Source organism: Triticum aestivum, chromosome 2B, assembly GCF_018294505.1.
Source record: "Triticum aestivum cultivar Chinese Spring chromosome 2B, IWGSC CS RefSeq v2.1, whole genome shotgun sequence".
Lineage (NCBI taxonomy): Eukaryota > Viridiplantae > Streptophyta > Magnoliopsida > Poales > Poaceae > Triticum > Triticum aestivum.
Genome location: NC_057798.1, coordinates 710,483,000 through 710,501,939, shown reverse-complemented (window position 1 = coordinate 710,501,939; position 18,940 = coordinate 710,483,000).

The window sequence follows — 18,940 nt, the reverse complement described above, 5'->3', positions numbered from 1 at the left end:
ATCGACACCGAGGCATCCGGGGCAGCCAAGTTAAGTTTTCATCATTTAGGGTTTATCAATGCCGAGGCACCCTAGGTTGGGCCTAATCACTTGGCACTAATCACTTGGCTCTACTGCCACCTGCTATGTTGGGTTTATCATCTAGGGTTTATCGATGCTAAGGAGAATTCTAAGTTGGGCCTAATCACTTGGCTCTATTGCCATCTATGGTTTAATGCAGCAAGAATGACGGGGCAGTTGATCCTACTTAACTAAGTACCAAGATACCCCAGCCCATGCATTAGTCGCAAGTACCCCATATGTCCTATTTTTAGCAAAGTCATGCTAAAATTCACGGAAAATTTCAGCATGACCTTTGCTGAAAATAGGACATATGGAGTACCCGAATTTGCCAGAACAGAAGTTAATCTACATTCCGGCAAACTCAAGGGCCTCTCGGGGTACTTGCAATATCATCACGACACAATGGTCGGAGACAAAACCCAGCAAACTAGCAAGATGATCATCATCTTTGCAAGTCACTACACAACTCAACAAGACAAAATTTGCTAATTGTAACACACAACCAAACTCATAACAGTCCATAGCCACACATAGAACCAGATAATGCCCATGCTACTTGAGCTATTAACAACATCACAGAGCTAAAAAGTAAATACATGCACACAAGGACTTCTGTTACTGGACTGAGAAATTACTGACAGCCTTGTCGCGTGTAACAAATTATGTTGCAACATATGATCACTTGTTCAGGCTATAGACTAAAGAATAAACTGAAAGAGCAGGATGGCTTGTCACATGCGTTCAACATCAACAAGAAACATCAACAAAGGGAATACACAGCCGCATGCCTCACTGTGAGCAACCGGAGAACATATCAGAAATTAGCAGATAAATCTCAGTTTAGAACGGCACTATTCTCACTGCTTCTTTTAATACTACCAAGAAAGCAACTGTGCATACAGGAACAACAAGGACATAGGTTGCCCAGCCTACAATAGCAACTGAAAATCACAGGCTAGCACTCATACCAAGTTTAGCTAGTAAAATTGTCAACCTAGACGTGCATATCATTGGATTCTCAAGAGGATGTAGTTTCTAAACATATATTTTTCATCACATACAATATAATACATATTTAGCTAGTTAAATTGTCAACCTAGAACTACGTGCATGCCTTATAAGCTGAGATGAAGGGGTAGACTTCCTAACAATGTGATGCTAAACACCCATTTGTAGAGAAGTGTCAACAATTAGAATGCTATTACCACTTACTAGGGATAAATCTACTTTGGTAACCTCAAAATATTCTACTTTGGTAACCATTACATAAAAGAGACAATAATTATGACTAGATTGCAAAAAATCAAAACAAGCATGTTGCAATTAATAGGTAAATCATTTCACCATAACAATGTAAGAACAAAAGTAACAACAGGATGACTGCAAAATTACTTTGTGATCCTTATTCAGAAAAAACTTTAAATACCAGGTTTGGCATGGAAACATGACAGGCGTAATGTTGCAAATGCTTAGCCAAACTGTTCTGGTCTCTCCACTCTACACATTTATGTTCAGATAAGAGCAACGTGACTAGAATTTAATGCACTCCAGATAATGCATATATTATTACAAGCAAAGATAGGCATAGCATTAGCAACCATCATGGATAAAGCTTTAATGTAAACAACTGTAAGCATGAACATACACAACACATGGACACCAGTAACCAGCACCAGATCTTTAATCCAGTGTTTTCATCTGCATGTCAAGTGCTGTGTGTCATCATGCATGCTGGGTAGAGACTACTTCTCTATCAAATCCAACAACCAAACTAAACAAAACTTTGTTCCTGACTGATGATCTACATGACTACGGCCCAATGGCCTCTAATACCCGATGCAGCCGCGATGCGGTGAGTGCGCCTGGGCGGGGCCAGGGGCCAGTGCGCGGCCAAGGCGTGGCCAGGGGACGAGGGGGGAGGGGAACCGGTGTAGCTCACCGAGAGGAAGACGTCGGCGACCTCGTGCGGGGCCGGGGTTGACGAGGTGACGTGCATCAATGGTGACGCCGCGGTGGCCAGAGGTGGAAGAAGGCGCAGACGCCGTAGACGGTGGAGGCGTTGGTGTCGTAGAGGCGCAGGAGACCTTGCCCTGCGAGATAGAGAAGGGGCCGTCAGCTGCGCAGGCGGGGGGCAAGGGGAGGAGGAGGGTCGGGGGGCGTACGGTGCTGCGTCGCTGCTCGTCGCCGACGGCGAGGAGGAAGGTGGGGGTGGAGTACGGCGGTGGGCGGGGCGGCGGGGGTGTGGGCGCGGGGGCGCGGCGGAGCGGGGGTGGAGTCCGGCGAGGGTCGGGGCAGCGGGGATGGGGGCGCGGGGGCGGCAGGGGTGGAGTCCGGCGAGGGTGGCGGTGGCGGGGGTGGGGGCGCAGGGGCAGCGGGGGTGTAGTCCCGCGAGGGTCGGGGCGGCGACATCATGGGTTGGGGCAGCGCGCGGGTGGTTTTGGTGAGGGAGAGATGGATGAAGGGGATCTGGCGAGGGAGAGGGAGGAATTAGCTAGGGGGGAAGCTTACTAATGGCGCACCACCTGTTAGTGCACCATTAGAAATCTTTTTTTAATAGCAATGGCGCACCACCCGTCGGTGCGCCATTAGAAATATTTTTTTTGATAACAATGGCGCACCACTCGGCCGGTGCGCCATTAGTATGTTTTATTATTATTATTTATTAAAAAATGAATATGAATATGAAACAGTAATCTTTCTTTATAAAAATAGTAATAATTGTTGTTTAACAACAATTGTAGTCTACACTTTATTATTATTATTTTTAGAAAATGGATATGAATATGAAACAGTAATAATTTTTTAAAAAATATCATCAAATTTGTTACTTGAATATATCATCGGCGGCGGCGGTGGAGCGGGGGAGGGTGCGGGGGGTGCTCGTTGGTGGCGGTGGAGCGGGGGAGGGTGCGGGGGGCCGGGTGCTCGTCGGCGGCGGTGGAGCGGGGGAGGGTGCGGTGGGTCGTCGGCGGCGGCGGAGCTAGCGGGGGAGGGTGCGGGTGGGATCGAGATCGAGATGGAGGGGGATAGCGATCGAGATGGAGGGCCGGGGATCGAGATCGAGATGGAGGGGGAATCGAGATCGAGATGGAGGGGAATCGAGATCGAGTGTCCTCGTGAATTCAAAAAGTGCCCATGAAATTTAAAAATATTCATGATATCAAAAAGTTCCCATGAAATACAATCGAGAAATGAAGACTACGATTTAAATACAATCAATCTTAGCTAGCTATCTGTTCACAATCTTCTTGCCCTTCTTTTTCGCAAATGGAGTTCTTCTATGGAACGGACGTCCTTTAGGTCGGGTGGTCCTGCTTCTTCTTGTGGTGTGTGCTGCTACTTCATCGTCGTCGTCATGTTCGATCTTTGGGTCACCGTACTTGTCGAAGTCTTGCTCATTGGCTACTCCATCCATTCCGCTGATCTTCCTTTTGCCTCTCCTCAGGACAACACGACTGGGCTTTGAAGGGTCGGTAATGAAGAAACATTGGTCCACTTGGGAAGCCAGTACCCATGTGTCGGTGTCAAAATCAGCGGATCTCGGGTAGGGGGTCACGAACTGTGCGTCTAGGCGGATGGTAACAGGAGACAAGGGACACGATGTTTTTACCCAGGTTCGGGCCTCTCGATGGAGGTAAAACCCTACTCCTGCTTGATTGATATTGATGATATGGGTAGTACAAGAGTGGATCTACCATGAGATCAACGAGGCTAAACCCTAGAAGCTAGCCTATGGTATGGTTGTTGTTCGTCCTACGGACTAAAACCCTCCAGTTTATATAGACACCGGAGAGGGCTAGGGTTACACAGAGTCGGTTACAATGGTAGGAGATCTACATATCCGTATCGCCAAGCTTGCCTTCCACGCCAAGGAAACTCCCATCCGGACACGGGACGGAGTCTTCAATCTTGTATCTTCATAGTCTTGGAGTCTGGCCAATGATAGTTCGGCTATCCAGACACCCCCTAGTCCAGGACTCCCTCAGTAGCCCCCAAACCAGGCTTCAATGACGATGAGTTCGGCGCGCATATTGTCTTCGGCATTGCAAGGCGGGTTCTCCTACAAGTTCCATGTGCTTGCCGAATAGTGTCTGGCTTCCTTATAAATATTGTGCTCCTTGGCTTCCACGTCCAATAATGGCCCTCTCCCACTTGTCGTATGAATGCAAAAAGCCAGGGTATTTTTACATTTTACCCCGTGGCTGCGCGAATAAGCCGCCTATAAGAGGGGCAAGGATCTAGATCCGAATCACACCATCCTCCTTCCGTGAGTGTTCATCGAAGCGCCTTTGACAAAAGATCCACTCCATCATGGACAGTTGACGCGGCTCCTCCTCTCGCGTTCCCAGCCCTCAACCAGGAGATTGGGGGAGATGTTCAGTCCCGCATAGCGAGCTAGTGACGCTCCAAGCAGAGGGATATCTTCCTCCAGCCTTTATGGTTCCAGTTCGAGCCAGACTGGCCACCTACAAGGGTGGAAAGCAGGCGGAGAGCATCCCCAATCCCTCCAAAGGACAGCACATATGCTTCGTCCCTTATCTAATAAGGGGACTCGGATTTTCCATACATCCGTTTCTCCGGGGGTTCTTGGAGTTCTATGGGCTCCAGCTTCACCACCTTACGACTGCCTCCATCTTGCACATCGCGGGCTTCGTGGCCCTTTGCGAGCTGTTCTTGGGCATCGAGGCCCATTTCACGCTGTGGAAGAGATTGTTTTGCCTCGTACCCCGTTCTCATGAGGGGTCGATATATCAAGTGGGCGGAGCCGAAATATGGCGCATTGCCGGGACCGGATATCTATCTGGAACCCTGAAGAAGGCGTCCGAAGACTGGCCTTCAGAATGGTTTTATATAGAAGATGCCCCACTGTCGGACCCAGTTTGGATAGGCCTCCCAGAGTTCAGCAACGCTCCTCTGAAGAAACGCCTGAGTTGGCGCCCGCGGAGCCCTCAACGGGAGAATGATAGGGATGTTCAATATCTGATGGGCGAATAAGGTTACTGGCTCATTCCGGATTGACCATGATTGGAGTCATGGCCACGTGCATTATGCGAGGGGTGCAGCCGCTCCAATATAGGGGCCACCCCATGTGGGATTTCAACGGGGAGGATGACGCCACCCGTCATGGCCGTAAGGGGCCGGAATCAGTTGCCGATCTGGTGAAGATCCTGTCCGGCTTGTACAAGGGGGAGAAGGAGGACTTCCTCCGCACGAGCCCATTGAATGGATTCTCCATGAATAACCCTCGGAGCTAGGTAAGCGGACTTTTATCCATCCGATCCATATTCCCAAAGTTAAGTGTCTCACTTTGCGACTTCGACGCAGGAACTGCGCCGGGACGTAGAGGGCATACACAGCCTCACTCCACAGCCCGAGGATCCGGAACGATCCCTTGATCCGGCCTCCGTAGCGGATCCAGACATAAAGGTGGAGCTGATCGATGGGGTGTTCCACCAACTTAGCATGGACAATGCTTTGGTCGCCATCACGGCCGACTACCCTGGTTTATCTCCGGCTTCCCAGGTAACTGTGACCAGAGTCCTGAATTCGTTACTCATCCATGCTTACTTCTGACCACTGTATACCAACGGTGCTCCGTAGGAGGTGCCTTTAAGGCGGGAAGCCGAACCTGCGGCGGCTGACCAGCGAGGGGCAGCTCGGCCCAGCAGGAGGAGAAGAAGTGCGGCGCGAATCGAGACGTCACCGCAACGGTACGGTGCGCCCCATGTTTCCGGAAAAGATTCCTGGAAGAAATACTAATGCTCATGATTTTTCCAGGAGAAAGAGCGCTCGCCGGACTGTGTCCGGAGAGGATGCCAATCGAGACTCCGCCAGCCAGGCTCCAACACCAGGTCCGGAGGGGGAGGCGAACGCGAGGCACGCGTCGGGTGCTCCTCCAACGGAGGACGCCGACAGGTTGTCCGCCACCAGATCTGAGGTGGAGAGCGCCATGAATCACAAACGCCGCTGGACAATTTTTCATGACGCATGCTTCTCCCCCGAGGCGTTAAATGCCTTTAATTCGGGTGATGCGCACCTCCGTGCTGCTCAAGATGGTCTAGCCAGAGCCATGGAGCAGTATGTAAAAGACATACGGGTGAGGAATTTTGACAGTTATATATGCCAGTGGCCCCCGAGACTTAAAATAGTTAGAATAACTGATTTAAGGATCATTTGTTATGCAGGACCTCGTGGAGAAGAATACCCACCTGTCCCAGGAGCTTCAAGAGTGCAAGGCCCAACTTGAAGCCGCACTAGCCGCCGCAAGGGGAGCCACAGCGACCCCCTCCGGTAATACATACTTCGAAAGATAAGTAGTTTATGAAGTGCGGCGTGTGTATAAGTCTGACAATAATATTGCAGATGGCGCTGGACTTGATCCGGACAAGCAACAGCTACTACGCCAGCTGAAGGCCGGCGAGAAGGTGCTTATGAGGGTGCAAAAAGAGAGGAACAAACTCCACGATGCTAACAATCAGCTGGGCGAGGTAATAAAAGATGTTTGGGTCCAGCTGTCTGACTCCGTGAAGGAGAATCGGCGGCTTCGTCGCGGCATTTATAGTAAGTGCTTGAGCAAACTTTTTTGAAAATAAGAGTTCGGAGAGGAAGTCGATTGACAGGAAATATGTCTGTAGGCGTGCTCACAGGTCGTCCTGCGGAGGAAATGCCCGGTTCAATGGGTGACCTACTTCCCGAGCTGCTGCAACTGCACGAAAGAGTTCGGCAGGTGATGAGCGGGGTCGCCCAGGCCTTGTGGCCTTCCATGTCCCTGCCCGAAGGTCTTGGAGAGCTTTCGGAGAAGCTTCAGGGAGCACGGCGGCGCTTCCATCTATGGAAGATATCGGCCTGCCGTCAAGGCGCCAGGAAGGCCTGGGCCATGGTAAAGACACGGTATGCGAAGGCTGACCCAAACCACATGGCCGAGGTCGGACCTGTGGGGCCTGATGGGAAGGAGATCCCTATGAGCTTAGTGTACGACCAAGTGGAGTTGGCCGCAAAATATTCATAGCGGGACTGTAAACTAGACAGTTTATTAGATGGTATCGAAGAGGAATACCGTCAGTCAGCTTGACTGTGTAATTTAAAATGACATTGAAAATGCCTTCCAGCCGGATTGTAGATCGTTTGTCTTTGCGGACCTTTTCGCTTCAACCTCGGGACCCGACAGTCCGGAGTGTGTCCGAATACCCTCACGGTTATGTAAGAAACCGGGGCATGCATGGAGACCAGGCGTAGGGGTCATTAGTGCTTTATCAGACAAGTGCCCAACTCGTTATGTTATATTACATGGTTAGTAAGAAACATCTTCCAAGGAGAATAGTTCCGTTAGGGGTTCCTTTCCCTGGGAGGCATGCCCTAAAGTGCATGTCCGGGCTGTGAAAAAAGCAGGAAAGCATCTGGGGGCAGATAAATAAATAGGTAAGAAATCATCTTTCGATTCACCGACCGAATATTCCCTTAAGAACGCTAGCTTTCGGCTTCACCCAGTCTGAGGTACACATCCGGCTGACCCGGCAGTAACAATCGCAGAGGTGCTCCCTTTACCTCCTAGCCGAACAATCGGGAACGCAAGGGTAAGCACAGGATCCAGGCAGCCCAGCTTGGCCAAAACTTAAGTCATATCGATGCATATAATGGTGAATAAAAGGCACATGCAGAAGTGTGACACATGTGTTGGGTATAAGGCCCGTATAAATAAGCTTCTGTTAAAGAAGCCCCCAGGTATAATGAGTGCGGATAGCACGTCAAGTGTGTGCGAACAATGCGCAAACGAGCCACCGAAGGCCCGTGATAAAGGAAAAAGGAAAAAGAGAGGGGGAAAATAAAAGACAGTTAAATTATAAAATATAGACAGGGGAGGGAGACGAACTCAGAGTCCGGCGCTAGGCGTAGAATCTACGAAGACGGGCTGCGTTCCATGGATTTGGCACGAGACCGTTATCCGATGCATTTCGCAGATGGTACGCTCCGCCGGCCAGGACCTGGTTGATGATGAAGGGACCTTCCCATTTGGGCTTGAGCTTGTCATTTTTCTTGTCCGCCAGGCGTAGAACTAGTTCGCCAACATTGTAAGTTTTGGCCCGTACTTCTCTGCTTTGATATCTTCGAGCCTACTATTGGTAGAACGCGGAACGAGCTTTTGCCACGTCACGCTCCTCTTCTAAGGCGTCCAAACTGTCCTGCCGATCCAGCTTGGCTTCTCTTTCTTCGTACATGCGCACGCGAGGTGAGTCATGAATTATGTCGCCGGGCAAAACGTCAAGTTGCCGCATCAACTCGGCAACTCCACTAGTCCGGCTAGCCCTCGGACTATCCGCCACCTGCATAGGAACGGCGGCATTCATTACTTACGATTTCGATCCTCGGCACGCTGTCGTTTTCGACAACCTACCGAGTCTCAGGGGCTACTATCTAAACAGGGCGCATTTTTTATGTGCAAAACTGTTAATAGACAAAGGGATGCGTCATTCTCGCGTACCTCAAACCCCGCCAGCAAACTCATAGCGGCATTGTGCAATCCGCTCTCGGCGGACGAAATCCTTCCAATCACCATACGCATCAACGCACGGTGATCTTCTAAGATGGACGCCCTCTCAAGCAGATTCTTCAGTTCTCCCGGCCGGATACTAGCGGGTGCCAAACTCTCTGGCCCCTCCGGACTCAGGGATACCCTCCGTGACGATACTTCAGGCTCGCCTGCCTTAGCTGACGGCGCAGCAGACGGAGGCGTTGCACTCTCCATCATCTCCGGAAGAAGGTCCCCCGAAGATGAACTCATTTCGGTTACCCACAGAAGCACAAATGGAGGTATTTCCTTACTAATTAACTCCCCTTTTCATACTCACGGCTCGCTGGAGGGCTGACCCTTTGGCGATGATTGTACGTCCGGATTCTCCCCGGACGCCGGACCCTCCGGTGAAGACCTCTTCCCCCGCTTAGGGGCTTTGGCCTCTGGATCTTCGGAGGCGGTCCTCTTCTCCCCCTGGAAGGAGGGGTTTTTGATTCCCCTCTCTTCAGACGCCCCTTTGGGCGAATTAACAGCTCCTCTATTTCCCCATTGCTCCCTTCCATGGGCGCGACCTCCAACATTCTGACCAGCACGGGCTCCAGCGCGGTCTCTGGGAGGGGGGCCGGACACCTTATCAGCCTCGATTGTGCTACCCATTCCTGTGAAGAGTAATGGGTCAGGAGGCGAACTCTAGAAAAGAAGATAAACAGAGCGTCCGGACTCTGAGCTATTTACCTGAGTATCCGGGCGATTGCGGCTTAGGCCTGCGTCCTCGGCCAATTCCGGGCACGCTACCTGCGGTCCGAAAGAACAACTTGTACATCTCCACGGGTGTTGCACCCATGAAGTGTTGGAGAATCCGAGGTCCCTCCGGGTTGAACTCCCATAGACGGAGAGGACGACGTTTGCAGGGCAGAAGATGCCTGATTAGCATAACCTGCATCACCACAATCAGATTGATCTCCCTCGCCTGGAGGTCTCGAATCCGGCCCTGCAATAAGGGCACGTCTTCGGATGGCCCCCAATTGAGCCCTTGGTTTACCCATGACATCAGTCGGCATGGAGGTCCTGGGCGGAATGAAGGCGGCGGCTTTTGCTTGCTGCCCTTCGGAGCGGTGATATAGAACCACTCCTGCTGCCACAGTCCGAGTTCCTCTTGGAAGGAACCCTCGGGCCACGGGGCATCGGCCTTTTTGCTTATGGCCGCCGCGCCGCACTCCGCTTGACGCCCCCCGATCATCTTCGGCTCCACATTGAAGGTCTTCAGCCACAGACCGAAGTGGGGAGTGACGCGGAGGAAGGCTTCGCAGATGATAATGAATGCGGAGATGTGGAGGATGGACTCCGGAGCCAAGCCGTGAAAGTCCAGCCCGTAGTGGAACATGAGCCCTCTCACGAAGGGGTCCGTCGGGAAGCCTAAACCCCGACGGAGGTGGGATACGAAGACAACAAACTCACCGGGCTCGAGGGCGGGCACGGCCTGCCCTTGGGCGGGCAACCTGTGTGAAACCTCATAGGCCAGGTACTTGGCCTCACGTAACTTCAATATGTCCTCCTCCGTGACGGAGGAGGGCATCCACCGGCCCTGGAGGTCGGAGCCGGACATGGTTGAGAATCCGAAGCGCTCGAATCTAAGGTTCTAGGTGTTGGAACTGGGAGCAAGAGGAGATTCGATGCGAGACTGAAGAACAAGGACGAGCCTTGGTTCTCTTATGAAGGGGAAAAATACCAAGAGCCGTCTCCGTGACCGTTTGGGATTCACCTTCGATAGAGGAGGCGTGGCGACGAGAACGGTAGGGTTACCCATGCACGTATTGATGAGAATCCCGGAATAAGGGGAACACGATCTTTGCTTCGACAAGACGTGCCAAGGAAACTGCTTCGCTAAACGTGCTGAGGTGGTATAAGTAAAAAACGATTCAAATAGTGGCTTGGTAGTGGTGTGATGTCACGCCACATAATACGTCAGCAGATTGGACTAGTGTACATTTTATTCTCTCTACGGTGGAATGTGGAATTTATTTTGCAGAGCCGGACACTATCCTGGTGTTCATGATCTTCTCTGGATTATTCAAGGGAGGAACCCGCCTTGCAATGCCGAACATTATGCGCGCCGGACTTATCGTCATTGAAGCCTGGTTCAGGGGCTACTGAGGGAGTCCTGGACTAGGGGGTGTCCGGACAGCCGGACTATCATCGTCCGCCGGATTCCAAGACTACGAAGATACAAGATTGAAGACTCCGTCCCGTGTCCGGATGGGACTTTCCTTGGCGTGGAAGGCAAGCTTGGTGATACGGATATGTAGATCTCCTACCATTGTAACCGACTCTGTGTAACCCTAGCCTCCTTCGGTGTCTATATAAACCGGAGGGCTTTAATCCGTAGGACACAACATACATTACAACAATCATACCATAGGCTAGCTTTAGGGTTTAGCCTCCTTGATCTCGTGGTAGATCCACTCTTGTACTACCCATATCATCAATATTAATCAAGCAGGACATAGGGTTTTACCTCCATCGAGAGGGCCCGAACCTGGATAAAAACATCGTGTCCCTCATCTCCTGTTACCATCCGCCTAGGCGCACAATTCGGGACCCCCTACCCGAGATCCGCCGGTTTTGACACCGACATTGGTGCTTTCATTGAGAGTTCCTCTGTGTCGTCATCGATAGGCTTGATGGCATCTACAACCAACGACGCTGTCCTAGGCGAGACTTTTCTCCCCAGACAGATCTTCGTGTTCGGCGGCTTCGCACTACGGGCTAATTCGCTTGGCCATCTGGAGCAGATCGAAAGCTACGCCCCTGGCCGTCAGGTCAGATTCGGAAGCCTAAACTTCATGGCCGATGTCCGCGGAGACTTGATCTTCGACAGACTCGAGCCACAGCCGAGCTCGCCGCACTGTGACGATGTGCATGATCTAGCTCTGCCGCCGAACAGTGCCTTTGTGGCCGCAGATGAATCCGCTTCGGCCATCAGTACGTAGCCGATCGCCCAGATCGAGGATCGGTGGATAGATGCCGCCTCGGGGGCTTCAACTTCCACGGTGATGGAGCCGAACATTAATCTTGTCCCCCGCGAAACTCGTGATTCCGAGGTGCCGGACTCCTTGCCGGACTCCGAACCTCCCGCGCCCCTACCAATCGGTTCGGATTGGGCGCCGCTTATGGAATTCACCGCCATGGACATCCTCCAACACTCGCCCTTTGGTGACATCCTAAATTCGCTAAAGCACCTCTCGTTATCAGGAGAGTCCTGGCCGGACTATGGCCAGGATGGTTGGGGTACGGACGAAGAAGAAATTCAGAGCCCACCCACCACCCACTTTGTAGCCACTGTCGATGATCTAACCGACATGCTAGACTATGACTCCGAAGACATCAACGGAATAGACGACGATGCCAGAGACGAACAAGAAACAGAGCCTATAAGGCACGGGAGGACCACCTCGTCATATGACATATACATGGTGGATACCCCAAAGGAGAGCGATAACGAGGACCAACGGGCCGTGGCAGAAGATAACCCCGCCGATAAACAACCGAAACAGCGACGCAGACGCCGCCCTAAGTCCCGCCTCGACGACAACAACGCTCCCAAGGAGCCCGTAATACAGCAGGGCTCACAAGTGGACGACGAACATACAAATAAGCAACCGTCCGAACATGATGAGTCAGATAATCAGTCCAGGCCCGGCGAAAATGATAGTCCAGACGATCTCATGCCGGACACGCCGCCGGAGAGCAAAAACCTTCGGAAAAGACTCGTCAACGCTGCAAGAAGCCTGAAGAAGGAAAAGCGGAAGCTCAAAACAGCGGAAGACACACTCAGAATGAGATGGAGCAAAGTGCTCAAAACCGCGGATAAATACGGCAATGGCCACCAATCAAAGAGCTACCCGAAGCGCAAGCTGCTACCAGAATACGACGAGGAGGCTGTAGAGCCTCCACCGTCAAAAAATAAAGGGGCTGCCTGGTCGGATAGACGGCTAGATGATAGGCCAAATTGTGAAAGCGGCGCCGCACATAAACCAACTAATGAACCTGGAAAGACAGATGGCCCAGCCAGGTCCATCTACGGACCAAAGAAGAAGGCCCCAGGAAGCAAGGCAACACGTCAAGTTCGAGATAGCGGCACACCCAAATACAGGGGCGCCGCACACCCACTATGTTTCACCGATGAGGTGCTGGACCATGAATTCCCAGCAGGATTTAAACCCATAAACATAGAGGCCTACGATGGAACAACAGACCCTGGAGTCTGGATAGAAGATTACATACTACATATACACATGGCCAGAGGAGATGATCTCCACGCCATAAAATACCTACCCCTCAAGCTCAAAGGGCCAGCCCGCCATTGGCTTAAAAGCCTCCCAGAAAACACTGTGGGAAGTTGGGAAGAGCTCGAGGAAGCGTTTAGAGCAAATTTTCAAGGGACTTATGTCCGCCCTCCGGACGCAGATGATCTAAGTCATATAACTCAACAGCCCGGAGAGTCAGCGCGCAAATTCTGGAACAGGTTCCTCACCAAAAAGAACCAAATAGTCGACTGTTCGGACGCCGAAGCCTTAGCAGCTTTTAAACACAATGTCCGAGACGAATGGCTTGCCAGACACCTCGGCGAAGAAAAACCGAGGACAATGTCTGCTCTAACAAGTCTCATGACCCGCTTCTGTGCGGGAGAGGATAGCTGGCTAGCAAGATGCAGCACCAGCGACCCAAGTACATCCGAGATAAGAGATGGAAACGGAAAATCACGGCGCAGAAAAGAGCAGCGCCGGAATAAAGAGAAAAGCCCAAAGAGCACGGCAGTCAACGCCGGATTCAAAAGCTCGCGGCCAACCAACAAAACATCGCCTCTTAAGGATGACGGCGATGAGCTGTCCAACTTAAACAAGATTTTGGGTCGGATATGTCAAATCCATAGCACCCCCGGAAGGCCTGCAAACCACACCCATCGGGATTGTTGGGTTTTTAAACAGTCCGGCCGGCTAAACGCTGAACACAAGGGGCTCGACGCGCCAAGCGAAGACGATAAACCCCACCAGCAGAGCACCGGAAAACAAAAGACTTTCCCACAAGGGGTCAAAGCAGTAAATTCACTTCATGTGATAATACGGAAAAATAGTGTGGCACTTTCTAAAAAGAGCTTCGCGCGGTCCAACCCAGCAGACCATAGAGATTGGATATCAAAACCAATCACTTTCGACCACCTGGACTATTCCATAAGAGTTCGAAAAGCGGGACGGACTCCCCTGATATTGAATCCCATAATAGACGGACTACAATTCACTAAAGTCCTAATGGACGGAGGCAGCGACTTAAACCTGCTGTATTCAAACACAATCCGTCAGATGGGGATAGACCCTACCAAAATTCGACACAGCCGCACTTCCTTCAAAGGAGTGACGCCAGGCCCTTACGCCAAGTGCACAGGCTCCCTATTACTAGAAGTCGTGTTCGGATCACCGAACAATTTTCGGCGTGAAAAACTAATTTTTCACATCGTCCCATTTAAATGTGGATATCAAGCACTCTTGGGACGAAAGGCTTTTGTCCGTTTCAACGCCATACCGCATTACGCGTCTCTTACACTCAAGATGCCCGGTCCGCGTGGCATCATTTCAGTGCGAGGGTCACTCAAAGACCCCGGACTCGGATAGGCGAGTCCGGCTTCAGCAGGCTAGGGGTTCCCTAGCCGCACACCTCTTCACAGGGGGCTGCGCGCACAAACAACCGCGGGTTCATACAAACCCCGCTTTACTTATTTATATTTCTTCTTTTACACATATATTTTTCGCACGAATTGTTTTCAAACTAAGTGTTCCTCTCTTTTTACAGATGAACAACGTGCATACCCGTCCAGGATAACGGCGCAACGGAGACACAGGCGCAGACGTGCAGTAGGGATCCATTGTGAGGATTCTTTTCAGATTAAGACCCTGCATAAACCTTTTTTACTGTCTCTTGTTGTTATTCTCCCTTAGTTTCTTCCTATAGCCAAAGCGGAGCCTGACGTTTTGGCATCGGCCGCGTCAGAAGACCATGCCCGTACCTGGACACCAGGGGCATAGGGCCTTGTTCTGCCCATTATTATAAAGACCGAACACCTCAGGGAGTGTTCGGCGTCTCGAGTTAGGCATTATATGCATCAGCTCCGAATCATGTCTTTGGTCAAATGTTGGGTTTGCCCGGCTCCTGTGTTTTGCTGCCTTACGTTCCGTATCATCGGCTAACGCGGGACCAGGAGAACTACTGCGATTGTGCCCCAGTTCGGCTGGGCGAGCACCTCAGTAGAGAAAGCCAAAAACTGATTGTCATGATATAGCGAGAGTCTGGTCAACCACTTGATCGACCACTGGAATGTTTAGAATTCCCCGCTTTGACGAAGGACCGTTTCCCGGTCAGGCACACACGCGGCCCGAACTCGGAGAAGTGCGGTGCCCCAAGGGGCTATATCGTAGACCCACCCTCGAACTCCACTGGCTAAGTGAAAGTGATAAAGCATTATAGTCCGGATTGCCTCGTTTGCTATGCTACCACCTCCTTAACAGGACCGAGACGTCGGATTAAGTGTGAAAACACGCTATTTTTGCGAACACTCCCGCACCTTGTGCGTGGGGGCTGAAGCCAAAGACTGCAATCTTTCAGGTTATACAAGTGTATACGTAAACGGCCGCATAGGAGAAGTTTTACTACTTGGGACGCACAAGCATAAAAAGCAGTTATAGCATAATCATCATTTTACAAGCTAAAACGTTCATTTGAACGTGACATTTTTTGAGCACTGCGACTCTATTACACGAGCGCCACGCATAACTTCCCCGAAATAGTGCTCGGCGGGGAGCCGGTTTTCATCTGAGCCCTGGGCGGCAACAGCGGTGGCATCCATCTCCGTCCAATGCGCCTTCACGCGGGCAAGAGCCATCCGCGTGCCCTCGATGCAGGCCGACCGCTTCATCTCCTTGATATGCGGCACCGCTCCAAGGAATTGCTGCAGTAAGCCGAAGTAGCTCGTCGCCTTGGGCCTCTCTGGCCAGACATGAGCCACGATGTCAGTCATGGCAAGTCCGGACAACCTATTCAGCTCGGCCCATTCGGCCAACCGGTCGGTCAACGGAAGTGAGCGATCCGGACTATGGAATTGAGACCAAAATAGCTCTTCCGTCTTGTGATCCTTCTGGCTCCGGAAGTGCTCAACGGCATTAGCCGCACTTGCTGCTAAGTCCATATACGGATCCTCCAGACTCCACAGCCGATCAAATTGAGCATACTTTCGATCCATAAACCGGCGACGCAGCAGATAAGGCTTGCCAGCCACGATATCTCCTCCCTGGCGCAGCTCCTTCCTCATGGCCTGCATTGCAGAGAGGGCATCCTTGGCCTCGGCGGTGGCCTTCCTGAGGTCTTCCCGCTCCGATAAGCGCTCCTTTTCAAGAGCCTCATTGCGGTCGGCAGCATTTTTACTTTCATGGCCAATTCGGCCACCTCTTCCCTGCTTAGGCAGTGTGCAGCCTTTTCGGCTTTCAACTCCTCGGCTCCCCTCGAGGCAGCCGTGCCACTCCTTCGGGCTTGCTCCTTTGCTTGAGCAAGTTCGGCCCGAAGGCTCTCCACAGCAGCAGCACCGTCTGTACAACAGCATATAATTTATCAGAGGAGGGCTTTGACCCCCTTAATAAAGCGACCGAGGAGAACTCATTTACCTTGCGACTCGTCAAGTCGCTGGTTGACAAGTGCGATGTCCGCATCCGCCATGTCAAGTTGCCGCATCAACTCGGCAACTCCACAAGTCTGGCTAGCCCTCGGACTATCCGCCACCTTCATAGGAACGGCGGCATTCATTACTTACGATTTCGATCCTCGGCACGCTGTCGTTTTCGACAACCTACCGAGTCTCAGGGGCTACTATCTATACAGGGCGCATTTTTATGTGCAAAACTGTTAACAGACAAAGGGATGCGTCATTCTCGCGTACCTCAAACCCCGCCAGCAAACTCATAGCGGCATTGCGCAATCCGCTCTCGGCGGACGAAATCCTTCCAATCACCATACGCATCAACGTACGGTGATCTTCTGAGATGGACGCCCTCTCAAGCAGATTCTTCAGTTCTCCCGGCCGGATACTAGCGGGTGCCGAACTCTCTGGCCCCTCCGGACTCGGGGATACCCTCCGTGACGATACTTCAGGCTCGCCTGCCTTATCTGACGGTGCAACAGACGGAGGCGTTTCGCTCTCCATCATCTCCGGAAGAAGGTCCCCCGAAGATGAACTCATCTGAGAAGGCTGCAGATCCGAACTGCAAGATAAATATTTTGGTTACCCATAGAAGCACAAATGGAGGTATTTCCATACTAATTAACTCCCCTTTTCATACTCACGGCTCGCTGGAGGGCTGACCCTTTGGCGATGATTGTACGTCCGGATTCTCCCCGGACGCCGGACCCCCCAGTGAAGATCTCTTCCCCCGCTTAGGGGCTTTGGCCTCCGGATCTTCGGAGGCAGTCCTCTTCTCCCCCTGGAAGGAGGGGTTTTTGATTCCCCTCTCTTCAGACGCCCCTTTGGGCGAAATAACAGCTCCTCTATTTTCCCCATCCCTCCCTTCCATGGGCGCGACCTCCAACATTTTGACCAGCACGGGCTCCAGTGCGGTCTCTGGGAGGGGGGCTGGACACCTTATCAGCCTCGATTGTGCTACCCATTCCTGTGAAGAGTAATGGGTCAGGAGGCGAACTCTAGAAAAGAAGATAAATAGAGCGTCCGGAATCTGAGCTATTTACCTGAGTATCCGGGCGATTGCGGCTTAGGCCTGCGTCCTCGGCCAATTCCGGGCATGCTACCTGTGGTCCGAAGAACAACTTGTACATCTCCACGGGTGTCGCACCCATGAACTGTTTGAGATTCCGAGGTCCCTCCAGGTTGAACTCCCATAGACGGAGAGGACGATGTTTGCAGGGCAGAAGATGCCTGATTAGCATAACCTGCATCACCACAATCAGATTGATCTCCCTCGCCTGGAGGTCTCGAATCCGGCCCTGCAATAAGGGCACGTCTTCGGACGGCCCCCAATTGAGCCCTTGGTTGACCCATGACATCAGTCGACATGGAGGTCCCGGGCGGAATGAAGGTGGCGGCTTTTGCTTGCTGCCCTTCGGAGCGGTGATATAGAACCACTCCTGCTACCACAGTCCGAGTTCCTCTTGGAAGGAACCCTCGGGCCACGGGGCATCGGCCTTTTTGCTTATGGCCGCCCCGCCGCACTCCGCTTGACGCCCCCCGATCATCTTCGGCTCCACATTGAAGGTCTTCAGCCACAGACCGAAGTGGGGAGTGACGCGGAGGAAGGCTTCGCAGACGATAATGAATGCGGAGATGTGGAGGATGGACTCCGGAGCCAAGTCATGAAAGTCCAGCCCGTAGTAGAACATGAGCCCTCTCACGAAGGGGTCCGTCGGGAAGCCTAAACCCCGACGGAGGTGGGATACGAAGACAACGAACTCACCGGGCTCGGGGGCGGGCACGGCCTGCCCTTGGGCGGGCAACCTGTGCGAAACCTCGTAGGCCAGGTACTTGGCCTCACGTAACTTCAATATGTCCTCCTCTGTGACGGAGGAGGGCATCCACCGGCCCTGGAGGTCGGAGCCGGACATGGTTGAGAATCCGAAGAGCTCGAATCTGAGGTTCTAGGTGTTGGAACTAGGAGCAAGAGGAGATTCGATGCGAGATTGAAGAACAAGGACGAGCCTTGGTCCTCTTATAAAGGGGAAAAATACCAAGAGCCGTCTCCGTGACCGTTTGGGATTCACCTTCGATAGAGGAGGCGCGGCGACGGGAACGGTTGGGTTACCCACGCACGTATTGATGAGAATCCCGGAATAAGGGGAACACGATCTCTGCTTCGACAAGACGTGCCAAGGAAACCGCTTCGCTAAACATGCTGAGGTGGTATAAGTAAAAAATGATTCAAACAGTGCCTTGGTAGTGGTGTGATGTCACGCCACATAATACGTCAGCAGATTGGACTAGTGTACATTTTATTCTCTCTACGGTGGAATGTGGAATTTATTTTGCAGAGCCGGACACTATCCTGGTGTTCATGATCTTCTCTGGATTATTCAAGGGAGGAACCCGCCTTGCAATGCCGAACATTATGCGCGCCGGACTTATCGTCATTGAAGCCTGGTTCAGGGGCTACTGAGGGAGTCCTGGACTAGGGGGTGTCCGGATAGCCGGACTATCATCGTGCGCCGGATTCCAAGACTATGAAGATACAAGATTGAAGACTCCGTCCCGTGTCCGGATGGGACTTTCCTTGGCGTGGAAGGCAAGATTGGCGATACGGATATGTAGATCTCCTACCATTG